We start from the raw sequence: 7,155 nt of genomic DNA, 5'->3' as shown, positions 1-7,155 counted from the left end.
TTGAGGTCGCCTCGGGGCTAGTGCCTTTGTGGGTGCTCTCAAGCCCCGGGGAGACGCTGGTGTCTCTGAGGCCGCAGGACCTGGCGGAGAGGCCTGCTCGTGTGTGGGTGTGAATCAGGTGAACCCATCACCGACTGACTTAACCACTGCACGGCCGAGCCAGGAGGCTTCGATTTGTTAGTTGAGTGATGTACAACATACACTTGCACGAAGTTTTAAGTGGCATTTTCAACTGGGTTTATATTAAACTTCAGAAGCTTGGAACTTCTTTTAAAATTTAATGAGAGTCGAAGCGCATGAAGATCCCTAACTTCTAGTGCGGGAGGAGGGGGAACCTTAGGAAGGGACATTTCACTCACTGGCAGGTGATTGCAAAGGCATGACAACCAGAGTCCCTTATAACCTGGGTTGACAAACGACGAAATGGAACACGAGAAAAAAATGGAGCCTTCTTGAAAAATGTGCGGGGGGGTTGCATCTCAGGTTCTTAGGTTAAAGAAAAAAGGTAGCTAGATAGAACTGGAAGTGGTTGGCTGAGGGAAAACGACAAGATTGTAAGTTTGTACTGCAGTTGTCTCCTGACAAAGGGCAGAGTTCCTGGCTACAATCTGTTCCGGGGTGTGAGGAAGGGAAGGAACCAGTTTGAGTGAAACCTGAATGGATGGCAACTTTCCAAATTGCAAATCTGTTCTAGAAAAACCTTCCACAGGTGGTTGCACTCAATCCCCAGTGATTGCCTTTGAGTTTAGGTGATCCAGGTGATCCAGGCTGCTATGGAGCTTGAGATAGCAAGGACAGATCTGGTGCCATGTGCCCGACTTGCTGTGGGAACTGAAGTTTTCTGAAGAGCATCTACAATAAAGATCCTGCAGACTGGCTGACTACAACATCGCAATTGTGGAGACATCAAATGTAGGCAAAGGATCTGGAACTATTTTAGGCCTCTTTAAAAACTAGTGTGTGTGTGTGTCTGTGAGTGCGTGCACACATGCTTTTACCTTCTGAGCCTTCTAAGGTGGCCTTGCTTTAGACTTTAAATAGCCATTTACTCTAACTTCCAACATTCTCCTAATAAATTTCTCGAGAGACATCATTCAGTTTAGCTTCATTCACCCTAAAGCTAAGATGGCTGTAACATCACCTGAAATCTATAATTTCCCTACTATACAGCTTTGCTGTGTGGCCCATCTACTTGATATTTTCACAAATATAATTGATCAACATACTGAATTTGTTTTGGGGGGGTGCTGTTCTGTGACTACAAATTTGTGTAATTTCTTCTAGGTAGAACCTGTTATTAAGGGTAAATTGACTCCTAATTCCTGGGCAAAGCTGTTCTTTTATATCAGCATTTGGGAAGCAAATATACCCAGGAGATGCCAGTGTATGTGTGTGTGTGTGTTTGGAGGGGTCTGTTTTAACATACAAATTTGACTGTAACAACAGTCTTAATTTACCAAAATGTTCTCTACCAAAAAAAAAAAAAAAAAAAAAAGCCTTGAAAGGTATCTTTCAAAACTATACCCTGGGGCTGGTGAGATGGCTCAGTTGGTAAGAGCACCCAACTGCTCTTCTGAAGGTCCAAAGTTCAAATCCCAGCAACCACATGGTGGCTCACAACCATCCGTAATGAGATCTGACTCCCTCTTCTGGAGTGTCTGAAAACAACTACAGTGTACTTACATATAGTAAAAATAAATAAATGTTTAAAACAAACAAAAAACTATACCCTGTACCTTCTTTAGACTTCACTGTTAAAGCTCCCTCCCAAGATTTAGCATCCTGTTTTTTTTTTTTTTTTTTTTTTAAAGATTTATTTATTTATTGTATGTAAGTACACTGTAGCTGTCTTCAGACACTCCAGAAGAGGGAGTCAGATCTCGTTACAGATGGTTGTTAGCCACCATGTGGTTGCTGGGATTTGAACTCCAGACCTTTGGAAGAGCAGTCGGGTGCTCTTACCCACTGAGCCATCTCACCAGCCCGCATCCTGTTTTTAAAATGGAAAAAAAAAAGTAATTTTTTTCATATTTTTCGATGGTCACTTGGATTCACTTGCTGGTTCGGCTCCCTGATCTGCTATAGTGGGCTTGCCTGGCTTCTAGTCCAGTATTATCACTGCCTTAAAGGATAGACTTTGAAAGTGACCCAAAATGGTTAGCTAGTTCCAGGGCAGAGGGAAAGCTGGAGTTAGGAGTGGACTGTGTCACTTAAAAAAACAAAACAAAACAAAAACCAAGAAAACAAAACAAAACAAAAAAAAAACGCTCCAGGTTTTGTGTGGTGGCTCCCACTTCTCATACTAGGGAGGTGGGAGCCAGCCAGGGCTGTAGAGTGGGCTTTGTTTTTGCTTTTAAAGATGACATAAACAGGATGGATCAGGGGTTAAGAGCCTCAACTGTTCTTCTAGAGGTCCTGAGTTCAATTCCCAGCAACCTCATGGTGACTCACAACCATCTGTAACAGGATCCAATGCCCTCTTCTGGTGTGTCTGAAGACATTGACAGTGTACTCACATACATAAAATAAATACTTTTTTTTTTTTTTTTTTTTAAGGTGAAACAAGCCAAGATCAGCACTGGGTGTAGTAGAATACACACGGAATCCCAGCACTCAGCAACTAGACAGGACTCTCTGGAGAACAATCTATGATCCATAATAAGACTACTTAAAAAAAAAATCTAAAAAGCAAACAAAACAGAAAAGGGACTAAGCACATGGCCTGTTGCCCAGGTGCCCAGGTCCAGCCTCCAGAGACACGTGCCACCTCTCCATTTTTTTTTTCTTACAAATTCTAATTGAGGTACACTCTGAGCTAAAGTGCCCAGCAGGGCTTCCTTAGAGCCTTGGGATAATTAGAGTCAGGTGGCTTCTTTAGGCCTTTTAAAAGAGGGTGTGTGTGTGTGTGTGTGTGTGTGTGTGTGTGTGTGTGTAAAGAGTAACTGCACCTGAAGAAAGCTGGGATGTTAAAACACAATGAACCCAGTGGTGACTTTGTGTAGACTGTTTCAGATGTAGTGGATTGTTCACTTAGGACTGCAGCATACCCCCTGAGTTTATTGATTTGCTAAGTAAATGCTTCCTTTTGTTCCCTCAAGGGGAGCCCTTGAGGAAATAAGTGTTCTATGGGAGACTTCGAGATAACATTTTATATCAATCTGAGATTATAAAATCATAATCTCTTCGGTGGCAACCTCACTGTTGGTTTTTGTTGGGTTTCAGATCCAGGACAAGTGGCTGGGGTGCCTATTTAACATATCAAAGCATACCCGGCCTCCATGTTTTCCCAGCATCCCTCAGTCCCCTATCTGTTGCAATGCATGACTGGCATACCTTCACTCTGCCTTGAATTTTCTAGCCCAGGGGCTGGGCTTCCCTTCATGGGTAGAAAAGACCTATTAGTTTTTTTAAATCATCTATCTGTCTGTCTGCCTATCTGTCTGTCTATCTATCCATCTATGGATCTGTCTATCTAAGACCAATGAAATGGGTCAGGGGTGAAAGTGCTTGCTACCAAGATGGACTTGACACGGGTTCATCATGGAGCCCATTGGTGGTGGGAGAGAGCAGACTTCCACAAACTGTCCTTTGCCTTCTATGCTTGAGTTGTGGCATGTACACACATATAAGTGAATAAATATAAAACAAAAGCTGCTTTTTTCTCTCTCTCTTTCCTTCTTCCTTCCTGCCTTTCTCTCTTGTAGTTTGGCCCAGGGTCTGATGACAAGGTCTTGAAGACAGCAGACACCCAAGACTGGATTCACACACAATGCTCTGCAACTCCAACTTTGGCCTTGTTCCCAAGGCAAAGGGCAAATAACCATTCATATTTAACAAAGTCCATTGTTGGCAAACAATGCTGTCTTGTTCTGGGGCAAAGATATGGACTGATCAGGGGCAGCAGGAACTGCCTAGTCCCCGAAGCTCTTATCTTGACTCCCACGAAATTGTCTCCAAAGTCTTAAAAAAGAAAAAACTTTCTGATAATTTAACTTACATTATATCCCATGGATTCCACACTTGCAGATTGGTTCAGCCTATGATGCGAATTGATGATCTGAATTGAGTATGTAAGGACTTTCTTGTCCTGTGGTTGCCTCCTAAACAGTTCAGTGCAGCAATTGTACAGCATGCATATTGTGTTAAGAATTACAAAGGGGGCTGGAGAGATGGCTCTGTGGGTAAGAGCAGTCAGTGCTCTTCCGAAGGTCCTGAGTTCAAATCCCAGCAACCACATGGTGGCTCACAACCATCTGTAATGAGATCGGACGCCCTCTTCTGGTGCTTCTGAAGACAGCTACAGTATATTTATGTATAATAATAAATAATTAAATCTTTGGGCCGGAGCAAGCAGGGACTGAGCGAGTGGGGCCAACTGGAGTGAGCAGGTTGACCAGAGCGAGCAGAGGTCTTAAAATTTCAATTCCCAACAACCACATGAAGGCTCACAACCATCTGTACAGCTACAGTGTACTCACATACATAAAATAAATAAATCTAAAAAAATAGAATTAATTACAAAGGAGGCAATTTCAAGTATACAGAAAGATAGTGTGGATTACGTACAAATATGTGTTATTAATATCTCTATATCTCTATATATCTATATCTATATTTGGCGCACAAACCAAACAGCTAAGCAGGCCAAGGCAGTTCCACGTGAGAGAGGTTTATTGTGCAGAAGCAAAGGGGCAGGGAGGCGAGTAGAGGGGCAGAGAAGAAAAGAGAAAGAGGAGGAGGTGATCTCCTGATTTATACAGAAAATGATGTCACACAAGTGAGGGTGGGAAGTGAGCCAAGTGGGTTGTGGGATTGAGGGTCGTTGGCCTGGCAACGCAGGTCAAGGGTCACATTGTTAGGCCTGGGCTTGGAGTGTCCTGGTACTAACAAATACTAGTTTAGGGCTTGGTGTGGTACCCATGCCTTTAACCCTGGGGAGTCAGTGACTGGTAGATCTTTGAGTTCCAGGACAACCAGGGCCACACAGACTGTGTCTCAAAAACAACGCAAATAAAAATATTTTAAGTGATTTTAGCGTCCATGGGTTTTGGTATCCATGGGAATTATGGAATCCATTATTGGTGGAACTATTGTTAAAATAATAAAATATTTTAAAAATATTTGATTATTTTATGTGTGTGGGTGTTTTGGCTGCATGTCTGTATGTGCACACATAGGTACACACCAAGTCCAGAAGGAGTTAGATCTTCTGTAACTGGAAATACAGATGGTTGTGAGCCACCATTCTGGGACTGGGAATTGAAGTCCTCTGGAAGAGCAACCAGTGCTCTTGGCTGCTGAGCCATCTCTCCAGGCCAAACTTCTCTCTATGTAGCCTAGAACTCATTCTGTGGACCAGGCTAGTCTCAATGCCACAGAGATCCACCTGCCTCTGCCTCTTGAATGCTGTCATCAAAGGCATATGCCACAATGCTTATTGGTGGAGATTATTGCCAGATATTAACAGACAACTATGAAGACCTGGTGATTGTGTGGTATAATTCTTACCCTCAAAGGGACAACTGGGCTCTGGCAACCCCTTTTCAGTTCTACAGAGGAGCCGCTTCTGTGAGAAGTTTGCACCTTCCACTCCACCTGCCTCTACCTCCTGAGAACTTGGATTATAGACATGCACCACTATGCCCAGTTTTATGTGATTGCTGGGGAATGAACCCTAGGCGCCCATATGCTCAGAGGTGCTCTGCTACAAAACAGTATGCTCAGCTCAAGAAAGGTTTTATTTGGAACAACTTTACATGTTGCAAAATAGGAGGCTACCACTTAGGCTGTCCTGTGATTTAGAGGTTTACATCTTTTCTCTCCTCTCCTCTCCTCTCCCTCTCCCCTCCTCTCTCTCCCCTCTCTCCCTCTCCCCTCTCTCCCTCTCTCCCTCTCCCCTCTTTCTCCCCTCTCTCCCCCTTCCCTCTCTCCCCCCTCCCATCCTCTCCTTTCCTCTCTTCTCCTTTCCTTTCTCCTTTCTCTCCTTCCTTTCTCCTTTCCCTTTTTCCCTTTCCCCCTTTCCTTTCCTTCCTTCCTTCATTTTTTTCTTTTCCTTCCTTCATTTTTTTAAAAATAAAAACATGTAGGCTGGAGAGATGGCCCTGACTGCTCTTCTGAAGGTCCTGAGTTCAAATCGCGGCAACCACATGGTGGCTTACAACCAACCATCCATAATGAGATCTGTTACCCTCTTCTGGAGTGTCCAAAGACAGCTACAGTGTACTTACATATAACAAATAAATAAATCTTTTAAGAAATGGAAACATACATTTATTATTTTGTTTGTTTTCAGATAAAATCTCACTAAGTACTAGCCCCGACTGGCCTGGAACTTGCCACGTTGAAAAGCTAGCCTCAAACTTGGTATGATCCCCCATGTCTGTTTCCTAGGATTACAGGCATGTTCATCCAGGCCTGTATGGGACCCACAGGCCCAGGATATCAAGGACAAATGTAGGACAAAATAGACGTTTGAAGCAGTGTTAGGAGGGACAGCTTATGGAGCTGATGACAGCCTGAGTTCTCTCAAGTATTCCATAAATTAAGTAATTTTTGGGCTGGTGGGTTGGCTCGATTGTTAAAGAGGCTTGCTACACAGCTCTGGTGGCCTGAGTTTGATCCCCGGAGGTCATGTGAATGTCCATGGAGAGAGTCAACTTCACAAAGTTGTCCTCTGACCTACACATATGCACTTGTGTCTGTACACGGACATCACAAACACGCGATAGTAAATAAAACCTTTAAAGTCAGTTGTGTTTTTATTGTGAATTTTTTTTTTTTCGAGACAGGGTTTCTCTGTATCGCCCTGGCTGTCCTGGAACTCACTTTGTAGACCAGGCTGGCCTCGAACTCAGAAATCCACCTGCCTCTGCCTCCCGAGTGCTGGGATTAAAGGCATGCGCCACCACGCCCGGCTTCATTGTGAATTTTAAGATAGATCTTTTGCAAAGGTTTTCTTGGGAGTCATCACTGCAAAATGCAGTGCTTGCTTCAAAGGGTCAAAGAGTTTGTTCTGAGCTAATCTATGACTGTGACCAGGGGATATGGATTCAGGTTGTTCTGCAGGCACTTTCCACCACGGAGGCAGTTGTATGACAATTTTATAGTCACAGAAGAAAGTATCAGTCCGGTTCATGATCCTACAAAACAGGTCTG

The sequence above is a fragment of the Mus musculus genome, chromosome 9, assembly GCF_000001635.26.
Source record: "Mus musculus strain C57BL/6J chromosome 9, GRCm38.p6 C57BL/6J".
Classification (NCBI taxonomy): Eukaryota; Metazoa; Chordata; class Mammalia; order Rodentia; family Muridae; genus Mus; species Mus musculus.
Note: the sequence above shows the minus strand (reverse complement) of the source record.